This window comes from Triturus cristatus, chromosome 7, assembly GCF_964204655.1.
Source record: "Triturus cristatus chromosome 7, aTriCri1.1, whole genome shotgun sequence".
Classification (NCBI taxonomy): domain Eukaryota; kingdom Metazoa; phylum Chordata; class Amphibia; order Caudata; family Salamandridae; genus Triturus; species Triturus cristatus.
In genome coordinates, this window is record NC_140590.1 from 534,167,995 (window position 1) to 534,183,516 (window position 15,522).

Genomic DNA, 15,522 nt, shown 5'->3' on the forward strand with positions numbered 1-15,522 from the left:
TGCAACTGCTCACTATGACAACCGTGGGATTCCCTCGCCACGTTTTTTCACCGCAAGATCATAGATATGCACGACCGCTTCGGACCCCAGACTCCGCTTCCAGCCGCCAAACCTACGACCACCACCACCACCCTCAGCGCATGGACCCCCATCAGCACTGAAGACACCACCCACTTCATGAACACTATCCACTCTGGCTCCCCCTCCGACCCATGCCCTCATCATATCTTCAACAAAGCCGACACCACCATCGCACCCCACCTCCGGAACGTCATAAACAGCTCCTTCACGTCAGCCACCTTCCCTGAGAGCTGGAAACACGCAGAGATCAACGCCCTTCTGAAGAAACCCACAGCGGACCCCAAAGACCTCAAATACTTCCGCCCCATCTCCCTCCTCCCCTTCCCGGCTAAAGTAATCGAAGACCGTCAAACAGCTGACTACATTTATCGAAGCAAACAACTCGCTCGACCCATCCCAGTCCGGTTTTCGAGCCAACCACAGCACCGAGACCGCCCTCATCGCAGCCACCCTCCCCCCCCCCCCCCTTCAGCTCCGCGGCCACCGAGATCTGCGGCGTACCCCAAGGCTCCTCGCTCAGCCCAACCCTCTTCAATATCTACATGAGCCCCCTCGCCGCTATCACACGCAAACACAACATCAACATCATCTCTTACGCCGACGACACCCAGCTGATACTCTCCCTCACCAAAGACCCAACCACCGCCAAAACCAACCTCCAGGAAGGAATGAAAGATGTTGCTGAATGGATGAAGCACAGCCGTTTGAAGCTCAACTCGGACAAAACGGATGTCTTAATCCTCGGACAATACCCATCCTCCTGGGACGACTCCTGGTGGCCCACAGCACTGGGCACCGCACCTACACCCATGGACCACGCACGCAACCTGGGATTCATCCTGGACTCCTCCCTCACGATGACCAAGCAAGTCAACGCCGTCTTGTCTGCATGCTTCAACGCCCAGCGAATGCTCCGAAAGATCTTCCGGTGGATCCCCACCAAAACCAGAAAGACTGTCACCCAAGCCCTCGTCACCAGCCGTCTGGACTACGCGAACGCCCTATACACAGGAACCACAGCCAAACTCCAGAAACGTCTCCAGCGCATACAGAACGCCTCCGCACGGCTCATCCTCGACATCCCTCGCCACAGCCACACATCTGCCCACCTGAGGAACCTGCACTGGCTCCCCGTCAACAAGAGGATCACTTTCAGGCTGCTCACCCATGCACACTAAGCACTCCACAACATGGGCCCAGAATACCGCAACAACCGCCTCTCGTTCTACACCCCCACCTGTCAGCTCCGCTCCGCCAGCCTCGCCCTCGCCCCACGGATTCAGAGAACCACCACCGGAGGAAGATCGTTCTCCTACCTGGCAGCCAAGACATGGAACTCCCTGCCCGCACACCTACGACTGACCCAGGACCATCTCACTTTCAGGAAACACTTCAAGACCTGGCTTTTCGAGCAGTAGCAGCACCCCCCCTCCCTTCAGCGCCTTGCGACCCTCACGGGTGAGTAGTGCGCTCTATAAATGTGATTGATTGATTCCCTAGCTCAATAACTGCAAAGATGCTAGCCTGTGAATCTATGAAAGAGACCAGTTATGGAAAAATACAGTTACAGGTAAGTCACTTTTTTCATACCGGTGATCAAACAGGACCAGCTTCTGCTTTAGACAGATATGAGACATGTCAACTATCTATTTTCTGAACAAGTTTGTTGGGGAAGGGGGTTACAAAGTCTAGTGCTCTTCTAGGTTACGCAGATGCTTTGGCATTGGATACCAAGGCGAGGCATTTGACTGATGGATTAATTTACCAGGCGACATATTTCACAGGCAGACTACCAGAGTTGTCCTTGACATTGTGAAATGTTGCCAGACATTTCCTGTTGGTGGCATCTAGAAATATACTGGTTTTCAACAAAAATGCCCATATTACCCTCCTGGTTTCCAGGACCTCAGTCCCTGGGGAAAGCTCTCTCGATAAATTCAGAGGGTTTGTCTTAATTTTACTCTGATCCCTCCTCTTTTCAGACTGATAAGCAAGTTCAGACTCCACAACACAGACTATTCTTGTTACCCCAGATTGGCCATGCCAATGGTGGTATTGGAATCTTCTGCAGATGGCCATTCAAGAGAATGCTGACTAGGTTGGATCCTCCTGCCCAGGATGTCGAACAGAATCCTTCATCCCAGCCTTTCTTTGCTGAACTTGACTGCCTAGCTCCTAAGGTCTTGCAGAATGGACATTTGAAGTTAACTTGACTGCATGGTCATTCTGAAGCATGGCCATTGTAGGAGGCAAAGCGAGTTTTTGCGAGCCCTTCATATGTATTTAAATGGATGAGTTTCTGCTTATGTTGCATCAGCAAACAAGCAAACCGAGAACATGTGAGGAATAAATTGTTATATTTTTTTTTTAGGGCTCACACTTAATTGCTGCCTCCCCTCTTTTTTTTCTTCAATAAACTGTATTGGTTTAAAGGGATCACACATAGACCATACATAACTTAAAGGAGTCCGTCTTAGGTATCCCAACATCTCGCAGTCCCCATCAGCACCTATATAGGCAATGCATATGCAATGATTATATATTACTCCATTAAAGAAAAATGCAAAAATAATACGAGGTCCTCGGGTATAAGGTCTTTGGCAGCCGTTAGAATCCATGAGATCACGACTTCACCTAAATACAATAATGCGAGAGGAAATGCAGGTTCTACATTCTATGTAATTCCCAAAGCCTATACATAACAAGCATATGCAATGCAACAGGTCTCGCATTTGCGCAAGTTTGAGCTATTGACATTGCAAATGAAAATGCCTTTTATTTTTGTTTTCGATTTTAAAACATAAATAAAAGACATAGTCATTACAATGCCAATAGTTTAAAGTCACGTAAATGCGAGACCTATTGCATTGCAAATGCTTATTTCTCAAGGCCCTGCAGTCTAAAGGAAATAGGCACAGATGCGTCCTCCCCGAAAGATTGGAGCGTTGGTATACATGAGGGAATCTATCTTTTCCTCTATTGGCGGTCGCTGCTTTTTATCACAAAGCCCCACAGTAGAAGGGAAACGGGCGCCAATGCGTCGTCCCACTATGCCTTTGAGAATTCTATATATCGAAATAATAAAGAATACTATAATTTTTATATTATTGTTTTGGTCTCCTTTTGGTAATTTGCCACAAGTGTCAACTAATTTTGACCCACCATGACCAGGCTCAGGAAAGCACAACTGCTGTATAAGGGGCCCTGCCCAATGAACAAGAAAGGGGAAGTTTAGCAGATTGTGATTATGAATGTGTGTGCGTTTGTGTGAGTATGAGTGGGGTATCTACGCGAAAAAGAGTGCACATCAAGAGATTGCTGACCGTGGAGGAACTGGGCACACAATTGCATGGAAATGGATGCATCGGGGGCTGTGGCTGGCAATTGGGAAACTGTGGCAAAATATGTTGGTAGATGGAGAAAATTGGCATATCTTGGCATGGATAGCTGATGTATGTGGGCACACTGAATTGTGATAGTGTGCTTTACATGTGGGAGAAACAGGCACATGTGTGACATGTCTGGTATAAAGCTGAACAAGGCACGTCATAGAACGGCTAGTACATGAAGGAAATTCGCACATTATATCTTGGCTGCCATAAGGGCAACATTGTGGCACAAAAAACATATGGAGAAAAACACATCACAGCATTGCTGGCATATTTTGGAAACTGGCTCATGACTGGCATACGAGCAAATGGGCTCATCACGGCATAGCTGGCACACAAAGAAAAAGAGGCACATTGCATTACGACCAGCATAATGGGAACAGGATCCATCATGCTCTGGATGGAACATAAGAGGAGAAGTTGATCATAATGTCATTGTTGGCATATGAGGAGGCAGAGAAACATAATGGCAGGGCAGGCCTACTGGGGATAATTAAAGCATGTATTTCAATGGCTGTAATATGATAACGTACCTGAGCACATGATGGCACTGACTAACAAGAACAAGTTCTAGTTCACAGCTTAGGGGATAGTGGGATTTAGACAACAAGCGGGACTGCAAGTGATCGCGATTGGGAAAAAAAAAACAGAACCGCGAGTGGTGCGCGCGCATCACAGCGAACATGTGTTTTCAATTATCGCGCCCGTGTCTGGGCACGATAATTGAAACCACATGGCCTTTGGTGCGCGTAATAGACACCAATAGGCCATGGGCAGAGCAATGCGTCTGCCTTTGGCCTATTGTGTGCCGCCTTTGGGAAAAACACGCACTCAAAGGCCAATCGCAGAAGCCAAAAGGAGAAGCACACGCACGAGCGTGTGCGATTCCAAGCTCCGTTTTAGAACCCCCTACAAAAGAGCTCTCGCCTCCGCTGTCAGTGCTACGCCCTGCAACGCAGGGCGCGAGCCCTAAAAATGGAACTCCCCTCATATCTGGTTTTGTGTTAGGCCTGTACAATAAATGTAACATTTTAATTGGTCCATGAGTACCTGTGGGACACTCAACCAGTACCAATATCTGTCTCCCATCTGAACCAACGCTTCTTGAGCATGGGATGTTTAGCATGTAGTCTCCCCTTCAGATGCGGGCAGGTCCTGCTACTCCCGTATCACAAACATAAAATTGTGTTATCTTATGTTGTTTATCTGGCAAAGTCGTCTTTACAGTTATTTTCAATCACTGCTTATTAAAGCATCTTATTTTCTGGCATAATTATCCTATATTTCAGTAATTTAAGGTGATCTGGAGGATCTTGAGAAAGGGCTTCCTTTTGTTATAAAGCAGTCTGTTCCCTGGGAATTGAATGTGGTGCTTGTATAAGCTACTACACAAGGCTGATTTTCAGCACCTTTTTCTAGAAGTTTTTAGTTCAACCATTGGAGCATGATTCCTCTAGAATACATGGTTTGTGTACAGAACAGTGCACAATCCCACAGGAGACATTAACTTTCATCAGTAGGAATTAAAGTCAGAAGGTATATACTGAGACTTGGAAAAAGGTGGGTTACCAGGCACTCTTTCTGCCCTTGAGGTTGCCAGGCATCCCCCACTAACTCAATCCTGGGTGACTCATGCAAGCTATTCCTCCAAGAGGATTAACAAGTCTGTTTGGTCTTGCAGCTTGCCTTGGGGAGCAGACCCCGAACTCCTCTGGTAGGTGGTTTCTGAGGAAAACACTTGCACATGTGTAGGAAGCTGGCTCTGTATATACTATACCAAAGTGAGGTATCGTGTGCACAGAGTCCAGTGGAACCCAAAAGGTAGGCAGAGGTATAGTAGATCGCACCTCACTTTCCATTTGGGGTAGTGTGGTGGAGCACTAAGGCTTTATCATAGGACAGTGTTAAGCATTTGTTGTACACACTCAGTCAGAAAATGAATTCACACACTCAGACTGAACTTCAGACCAATTGTTTTTGTATACAAATATTCTTTTAGTTATTATATTTCCTAGAACAAAGCAAGCCTGGCACAGGTAAGTGATATTTACTTTGCAATAAATACAAAGTTGTAATACAGTTTGGATTATAATTGTAGATGCACTTTGTTTTGACTTACAATATTGTTACTGAGTAATGCAATGCTTTGTAAATACAGTACATATACTTTGAATGGAACCCCTGAAAGCCTGGTCATGTAGACCTTAACGTCCTACGTTCACCCTGGTGGGTTTCCTACCACACCGCCATATAGGCACTCCAAGAGGCTGGACACCTTTTGTAAGATAACTTTCTCTTCCACCAGCTTTGCACTGCGGTTGGTGAACACCATGTGCCTCTTGGGCCAGTACATCTGTACGATCTGGGACTCTGTTGTGCTTGTGCTGGTCAAGGTCTCAGAGCAGGTCTGAGCCATCTTGATCCATGCTATTGCTGATGTTGGAGATGCCGTAAAGTTCATGATGCGCTGTGGACTGCATACGACAAACTTGCTGGGTAGTGCGATTGCTTCGTCTGTGGCGCTACGTGGCTATGCCTGTCTGAGGTTAACTGGCTTCTCTGGGGATCTCACGCCATCCCTTATAGATGTGTCCTTTGACGGCACTCACCTGATTGGCGACAAGGTAGATTCAGAGCAAGGACATCCGGCAATAGCCCGGTCATTGGGACTCCATAACCCCACAACAACCTCAGTTTGCCTTCCGCTGCTTCTGTTCCTACGTCCGGGGCTTCCGGTCATGTCCATTTCCACCCAGCCGCATCGGCCAGCAGACTCCCCAGTCCTTTTGTGGCTGTGGACATTGCTCAAACATGCTTTGTGGGAACCAAAGATAGAGAGGTGCCCAGTTCACCACCCCAGCAGCCACAGTCTCCAAACCTCTTTAGCATGCCCTTGGGGCAGGACCTAGCAATGCTTGCCCCCTGGCAGACCATAACTTCGGACAAGTGCGAAGCAATATTTTATGATTAAAGAGATGAGGAGCACTTTTGTAGGTGGCAGTGAGATTCCAAGGAGGTGTCATGGGACCAGGGCACGCCAAAAGTGATTCTCGACCCGGGCGCCACCAGCGCTAAAGCCGGCCCTGCTTCCAGTCACAGAATCCCAGCCACCCATGCAATCAAGAGGGTACCTACATAATAAGTAAAGTCTATGTTTTTATTGCAGGAAAGTAGGCTCTTTCTAGCAAAGATACCCCTACTTTTTGCCTGGTGTCTGTGTGTTTTGACTGTAGTTCTCTGGGCTCCTGCTAACCAGGACCCCAGTGTCCGTGCTCTCTCCTCTAAATTTGCTGGTAAGTACTTTGTACAATCCACAATTGGCGTACTGGTGTAACCCTGTAATTCCCTAGTATATGGTATTGAGGTACCCAGGGCATGGGTACACCAGGGTTCTCATGTCTGCAGCATGTATTATGCCACTTATGGGAGACCATGCAAACTGTCTCTGCAGAGCTGTTATCGCAGTCTGCGTGAAATGATGCATGCACCTTTCACTTTAGATAAGTTAGTCTTATATCTCTCTCACTGCACTTTAACCCTGTAAGTCTCCCCTAAGGTAGACCCTTGGCCCAATGGCAGGGTACATGGTTCTAATTGTGAGGGTATCCCTGCGCAAGCAGGGGCACCCCTACAAACCCTGGCCTGCATTCTCTGGGCTTTGTAAGTGCTGGGCAGCCATTTTTAGGTATATAGTGGACACTGGCAAGTCGAGATTCCCAACTACATAAGGGCTACGCCGAACTTGGTCATGTGTGGTATCAAACATGTTGGAATCATGCAACTCTACCGATTCCAGTGTTAGTTGCATGATACCTTAAAGGACCCCCCAATACCTACCTATGTAGCAAGCTAAGAAGCGCCCCTGATCTGATGGAGACTTCTAGCTGCAGATTCCTTACCTTTGACTTTCCCAGGCGTTGGGCTGGATCCGGAACTTTTGATTGAGCAATACCCCTTGCACACGCCGTTGGGTGGCTCCATTCGGCTCCGCGTGACGTCTCTAGCGTCGGTTATGTCGCGGTCACCTGTATAGGTGCCACCCAGGCGCGCGGACATCAGATCTTTTCTTTCTGCGCCAGTTAAGCGCTGATCTGGGAAGAGCTACACCTCTGTCGATTTTGGGCAGGTCTTTTATCGACTTTGAAGTCGACAAACTTTTTTCCAACATTGTGTGCTAGGATATCTTTGAGCAAGACGGGGTTAAACTGTGTGGTGCATGTCGTTGCATTATGTCAGTTAACCCCCCCCCCCCCAAACCCTCATCTGTCATTGGTGTCTCGAGCGTGACCACGTTTTGAAGTCGTGCTTGGACTGTCAGGCTTTGGCTCCGAAGGCCTTGGGGCAGCGGGCTATGAAGCTCCTTGCGGCCCAGCAGTTGACCCCTTCCAGCGAGACTTCACGGAGGTCCCGGTCCTTATTGAAGAGGAGGAGGTCGCAGGACCGCGCCAGGGGCCCAAAGTACTCTTCGTCCCACTCGAGGTCTTTGGGACGCTCCGGGAAGAGGCACAAAAAGAAGTCTAAGTGGACTTCATCTTCGCCTCGACTGTCGTCCGTCAACGAACGAGGTAAGGAGCACCGACGCTCTAGGCACGGTCTGCGGGGACAGAGCCAGGGTCGATTTCGCACCTCTTTCCCTTTCCAGGAGCCGGAGCGGCCCCCAATCAAATTAGAGAATTTTACGAGTCCAGGCGACATGTTTTTAAGCGGGCCAGCCTCTGGTGAGCCCTCAGGCCCAGCGGGGTTGGAAGGGCCCCATTGAATTCATAGACTCCGGCCAAGGCACAAGTGGGGCCTCAGATTCGATCCCAGACTCTGGACTACGCCGGTCATGCCATCGCCACCTCCCCCGGCACCGGACCTGAAGTCTGTGCCGCCAGTGCCCAACGGCGGTGCCAGCCCCATCCTTATCCCTGACGACACGGAGCCAAAACTACATCACTCGATGCCGATTCAGACATCAACAGAACCCAGGGGTTTTATGTTGTAGCCTGAGCATTTTGAGGCTGTTTTAGGCTCTGGAGAGGAATGCGAGGGGTCTATGGACCCTTTATATCCCAAGGATGTTTCTGCAGAGCAGATGGACAGGTATGGGGCTCTTGGGGAGGCCAGTGAACTGGTCACTTCTCCAGATACTGGCATGCTCTCTCAGCCAACAGTGGCTATGGAGGAGGGGGCATCTTATGCCATGGTGGTTAAGAGGGCAGCTAAGTTCCTCGGACTAGTGTTGCCCTCTGTGCAGGTCAGGACTAATCTCCTGACCGAAGTGCTTCCACCCGGGCCTTCCACCTCTTTAACACCTCATGGCCAGTCTAACTTTCGCCCCTTTCGTGTCAACGTAATGCATTTCCAGCCACGTCAGCCCTAACCCAACCACCCTCCTGCTCAGACTTCCCAAGTTATGCGGGGCGTGGACGCGGTTCATTCTGCCCAAGGAATGGGAGCCACAAGCAGTCTGCCACCCTGCCCTCGGCAGCCGTTGCCTCTGCCTGCAAGATCTCCTAGTCTGACTCTGCAAGACCACACCACTCCAGTTGGTGTGAGAATCCATCCGCTCCCCCACTGGAGGTCCATAACATCGGACAAGTAGGTCTTGCAGATCTTTCAGGGGGGCTATTCTCTGCCTTGCTTTTCTTTTCCTCCTCAAATTCTGCTAGGTCAAGGACGGCTGGCGGTGGAGCGCTTAAAATTGCTCCAAGAGGAAGTTACAGCTTTCTTGACCAAGGCAGCTATAGAGAGGGTCCCAGATTCAGACCTTGCTGGTCTGCAACATAGCGTCTTTTTCTTCAGAAAAACTGTTGCATTTGCCAAGGCTTGCTGGTAGTTCTGCCAGCCACTGACACTCCTGTCTTCACCCGTCGCGGGACAGCTAGTGGACGGCTCCTGTGCTCCTCCATAGCCACCTGGCCTCCACAGCTGCTTCGTCAACACCGTTGTGCTACAGCAAGTTCCTCCGACAAGGGGTAACATTCTCCTCCGGGGGGAACATACCTAGCTACTTGCTTTTGGTGGTTCTGTGCTTACCCAAGGAAGGAGAAGCCCAGGGGGATCAGTCTTGTTTAGGTTCTTATCTCACATTCCACTTTCCTAATATATGGTTCCCATCCCACCACCCCCCAATGGAGGCCCATGTGTTTTTCTTTGAAGTATTTCTTGTGTGTATTTGCTATCTCCTGGTGGGAGATATGCCAATTTAGTTTTTAGAGCTGTTTTAATAAATACTTCTTGTGTGGTTCTTTCTTGTGTGAGATCTACTGACTGACTATTGTGGTAAATGCAATGCTCAATGGTGGTGAATTTGTTGGGGTTTCTGGCGCTACCTACCATCCCACACTATTACCACTGATCCTTATATGGGTTGTGGTGCTGTGAAGGTTAGAGATTCACTGCTCCCCTCTATAAATCGCGTAATCAAGTGATAACTTAGCCGTAATTACATCATTCCCCCAGCAGACGCCCAACTGTACATCATATTATGCAAGCAATTAATCAAAACGGCATTTGTTCTTTTTTTTTGTGTTCTTTAATTTTCTCTCCTTTTTTAGGTCTCGCCTAGCGACGCAGCGCATGCGCTACTCGCATTGGCGAGGTCTATTGTGGGTTTTTCGGCGGAAGGGGGACAGGAGATGTGCACACGCCCGGACAGGCGATGTGCACATGTACGGCTCTCGTCGCGCTTTCACTTTCCTAGTGCACGCGCCCGGACAACACTGAGCGCGGCGCCCACTTCAGGGACACCGCGCTTGGTTTATTTATTTTTGCGTCGACGCGGGACGGACACACCACTGGCTCTTCCTGGTACTGGCTTCAGTGAGCTTTTGCACTCTGAGGCCTCACTGTCCGCATCCACGCTGCTCTGTGACTGCAGCCCCCTTTCTCACTGCCGTCCGAAGGAGTCCCAGTGACACCGGCGTCAAGCGTGCCATTTACGTTTCCATCAGTCAGAGGCCCGTCTTCCCCTTCAGAAGTTCTACTCTTCTGCTGCATTATAAGACTACTCTCGTCTTCGCTGGAGAACCCCCTCATAAGTCCCCTTTCTTGTTTTTTAATACATTCTATAAAACAAAGATTGAAGACACTGTGTTAAACTACGCATATTCAGTTACTTTGTGCAGACATCTAACATGCATTTTTACTCATTTACAACTCATGACCAGGGATGACATGTAAGCTGGCAATAATGCTCCGACGTTCATCCTACAGCTATGTTGCAGTTTCACTACAGCACAGCAAATTAACAATTGCTAGAACTATAGGACAGCAAATTAACACTTGCTAAAAAAAAAGTCTGTAAATCGCACGAACACCAAAAGAAGTTTCGAGATGCCTGTTTATGCCACACGTTAACCCCATCAGAAAAATAAATCGGAGAAAAGCGCAGTTGATGATAAAATAAAACCGTAATTAAACAGTATTAGGCTACACACACAAAATGCCGGGTGTCACCGGAAAACAAATGATCATGTTCTAAAACGAATTCACAAACCCAATGCCAAATTAGAAAATGTTTAATTCCCTTAATATATCTCGAGTTTCATTGTATGGTTTTACTTTTTATAGCCCAAGAATTTCCATAACCTCTCCGAGAATTACAGATCTGGGAAATGACCTAGGGCAGAAACACGCATTTGCAATGCAAAAGGTCTCGCATTAACGCGAGTTTAAGCTATTGGCATTGTAAATGACTATTTTTTTTGTGTGTTTTAAAAACAAAAACAAAATTAAAAGGCACTGTGATTTACAATGCCAATAGCTCAAATTCACGTAATGCGAGACCTATTGCATTGCAAATGCTTGTTCTTTTTAGCCTTCGAGCCAACACATGTTTTGTCATGATGGGGTGTACCCCACGACTTCCTCAGGGCTCTCTTCACTGTTATGTTGGTCGTCCCGTTCAGTCTTTAATTCCGGTTGTACTTCTGTCCCGGATATTAGGTGTAAACAATCCTTAAAATAGCCCTATCAGTATTCGTATTCTTTAGTTCTTCCGTCATATCATTAATCCTTTATCTTTAATATTCAAAATTCTAATCCGTGCCATTCATGGCATCATAATCTCAGCATCTGATAAAGACCTCTAGTTGCAGGTTCCTTACCTTTGAACTTCCAGGCATCAGGCTGGATCCGTAAGATTTTTCTTAGCAGTACCCCTGCGCGCCGGTAGATGGTCAGTGGACTGAATGTGACGTGGTTGGTGTCGTGTTCGTTGTCGTTATGACGTCCGCGTCGTCCATATAAGCAACTCTCCGGTGCGCTGACTTCCGTTTTCTTTCTGCGCCACCCAGCGCAGATCAGTCTAACAGAGCTTACTCCCTGTTTTTTTTTTTTTTTGACTTTTTTGCAACTTCTGTTGGTGTGATATCGATGTCTAGCAAGAAGACCTCTGGGTTCAAGCCATGTGGTGCCTGTCACTGTGCCATGCTGGTCCGGACCCCCACTTAGAGTGTCTCTGGTGCCTGGAGCGCGACCATGACAGTCATGTTCTGATCACCGGCCCGTGGCACCAAAAGCTTTGAAAGAGCTATCCCTAAAGCTAATCGCAGCCCAGTGCCTCAGAGGTCACCCCGTCTATCTGAGTCTTGGTCGAGAGGAAGGTCCGAGCATCGCTCCGGAGGATCGATGCCCTACTCTTCCAAGTCGTCGAGTAAGAGGCATCACAAAAAGCACAAGAAATCGAAGCTTTCTTTGACTTTGCCACGTCCGTCGCGTGACAAGACACAGGGACCTTGGCGTCCGAGGGCCCTGCTCAGTTTAGCGGGTGCCTGGATCGGCCTAGCATTTTCCTCCCTTTCCGGGACCGGGCGCAAACCCCGCCCAACTTAAAGCGTTCTATGACTCCATATTTGGGTGACCTGACCCTGGCGGCGCGCCCTCTGGCCCTGCAGGCTTGGATGATGGAGCCCCCATGGGTTCCGCGCCTTCGGCTCCAGCCATGGCCTCCGACTGGACCCGTTCCTGTGTCCGGACCGGCACCAGTAATACCTCCACAGCGACCTTCCTCGGAACCCCGCCACTGCCAAGGTCCTCTGCACCACCGGCGCCTCCCCAATCCTCGTTTCGGACGATTCTGAACCTGTCTGGCTTTCACCAATGCCAAGACCAGCGCCGATGGGGGCCATACGGTTCAATCCCATTTAACCTGACCTAATTTGAAGGGTTAGGAATGGATGAGGAGAATTGGGAGGGCGAGCCGGACCCTTTAGAAATCCTGTAACCTTAGGACATGGACTGGTTTGAGGAGCTGGGTGATGCCAGTGGCCTGGACACCTCGCTAGATTCTTACACCCTCCAAATCGCTCTCCTTTCGTGACAGGCATGCACGCAGAAGAACTGAAAAACATCAGAAGCTGGTGGAAACTACAGTTCTCCTTAACGGGCAGGCTCGCAATCGCAAAGATGGTAGTGCTGCCCAAGGTTCTATACATGTTTATCAATCTGCCACTTCTGCTGACATCTGCCTTTCAAAGACGACTTCGATCCAGCCTAGTGACACTTGTGTGGGTGGGAAAATCACCCCGCATAGCTTGGGAGGTGTTGACTCTTCCATTTGAGCAGGGTGGGCTGGGGTTGTTGGATATGGATTTTAATTACTCCTATGCATAAGTGCAGTTTGTGCATTGTTGGCTCCAGCCCACGCAGTTCATGGTGCACACTGTTCTGGAGCTAGACCATGCTGCTCCCTGTTTCAGTGGCACTTTACCTGGCGCCTAGGCGCCATTGTGCATGTGGGAATACAGTTACCTGCACAGTATGGGCCTGAAATGAGCTTCGCTGACAAGCTCGCATCAACGCCCTATATTGCTCCATTGGTATTTATTATTGGACATCCCTCTCTGCCCCTTGCGTGGGATGCGGGTGTTTGGTCTAGGCTGCAGAACCTGTAGCTGACTACTATGGGAGCACTTTACCCAGAAGCACTTTTATTACCCCTGCAGAAGGTCCTTCAGGGACCTAAAATTACCCTGCTGCATGCATTTACCTACTATTAATTGCAAACTGAGATCAGACCATTGGGACTCCTTTCCGGCAGCCCCCCACACGTTTCAAGTCCTTAACAACACTTTAATCTCCTCACTCCCGCAGATTAGTAACCAAACTCTAAACTGAAATGCAGGCGATGTCGCTGGTGCGCTTCCCTTGCGCTAGACAGGAAAGGAAAACTGTTCTTGATATTACTTTCACTGATGAGCAGTGGAGGTATTGCTGTGCTCAGTCTAGGGCTCTCTCCCTTAATTCCAGATTACGCCTGGTACATTATAAATTTGAGCATCGCATTTACTACATCTTAGCGCAACAACATAAAATGGGCCTACATGCAGACGCTTGTGGTGCTTGGTGCCTTCGGCGGACTTCCTACATCTAGCATTAACCTGCACCGGTATACAGAGTTTCTGGTCGTTGACCTTCAACACAATTGAGAGCATTGTTGAGTGTGTGTTTGAGCGCTCGCCGTGTTTTACATTTAGTTATGTCAAGGATGTCCTGCCTGGGGCTCAGATTAACTGTGTGAGACTGCTATTATTAGCAAAAAGACAGTTTGTAATGCACTGGGGACAACTAATGACCCCATAAAGGGTGGGTTGGCTGCGTGCTGCAGCTGTCAGGAATAGTTGTCCGTGTATTGGGACTTGATGCTGGTACGAACCAGACCCAAGGATATTTGGTCCCCCCTTGTAGCTTATTTGAAAACACCTGCTGAGACCGGAGATGAAGAGACCGCTGTGGATGAGGGCTCTGATTATGCAACATTGGCCCATTGAACCCATATGGGTGCTGGGGCAGGGTGCAACTGTACTGGTTATTGCCTCAAGTCACTTCCTCACTGCTTCTTTTGATTGCTTCACTTTTTACCGCTCTGCTGAGTGCCCCCACGCCCCCCAGTTCTGACAGGTGAGATGCATTCCATTCGGACAACCATATTACACCCTCTGTACGGAATTAAACCTGTCCTCGTGGAGAAGTGTGGCTCAATGATTAGAGCGGCAGACCCTGATGCAGAGGTCTAGCCCGGGACCAGGGTTCAATTCCCCGCCTCGGCGGGGCTTGGGCTCAAAAATTCCACGGACCTGATAATTCTCGCCTCGGTGCCATTCCAATCATGGAGTCCCACTCTGCAACTCTGGGCAATAGCTTTCTTAATCTCCACAACGGCCCCCACAACGCTAAGGATGCCTGGCCTCCACCTTGGGGGTGCCCAGGAGTGGACGCCTCACAGGGAAAGCCAGGATGGGTTCCACAGCGATATTCGTACAAGCGCCGAGAGGCCTCCGGGTAGTCGTGCGCTATACAAGTATCCATACATTTACATTTACATTTACATTCTATGAATTAATTTTTTCTCTTCGTGCCTGTCTCTGTATTGTTGAAAACTCAAACCAATTTTAAAAAGAAAGAAATTAGGGAACCTCCATGAAGCTTTTAAGGGTGCATAGCAATATGGTAGTGTCCGTCACCTCAGCATTCCATACGATAATGTAGGCACCAGATATAATAATAATATATGCTACCCCTTTCAGGTCCACCTTCCTCAACCAGAGACTTCATTCAGGGCGAGCCTATTGTTCTTACCACAGTGTTGACGTTTTTTACTATTGGAAAGTGGGTTTGCGACACAATTAAAGGAATGATTCTTTCAGTCCATCTCCCCAGTGCCAACTTCCACACATACCAATCAGCAACATAATCTGATATTATAAAAAAAAAAAAAAGTAGGAACATTGCTAAACAGTACAGAAAAGACATGCTGTTGGGTTGGCAGTGGAACATGTGCCACTGCAGCAGAGAAAAATGTTTTCCACATCTTTGAATACCAAAGATAGATGGCACACCGAGTCCCTCAATAGATGTCAATATTCTAGTCCAGATAAATTCATAAGATGGCATAGCATTGTATGACGGTGATGTGATGCATCAGAAACACCTATGCTTTGATACGGTAGATGTTGGTCCCAGATATTTCTATTTCATGTACAGACTTCACCAAGATTGTCAGAAGTCTAATCTGTGATAGAAAATGGTCATATATGCATATAGACACATGGTCTCAAACTATAGA

General features: G+C 48.4%; 1 protein-coding gene across 1 annotated transcript in view; it reads left to right on the forward strand.

The window, feature by feature from the left end:
- The window catches only part of UBE2O (ubiquitin conjugating enzyme E2 O), a 563,443-nt gene that overhangs the window by 356,059 nt on the left and 191,862 nt on the right, over positions 1 to 15,522 (forward strand). The gene's annotated exons all lie outside the window — the stretch shown is intronic.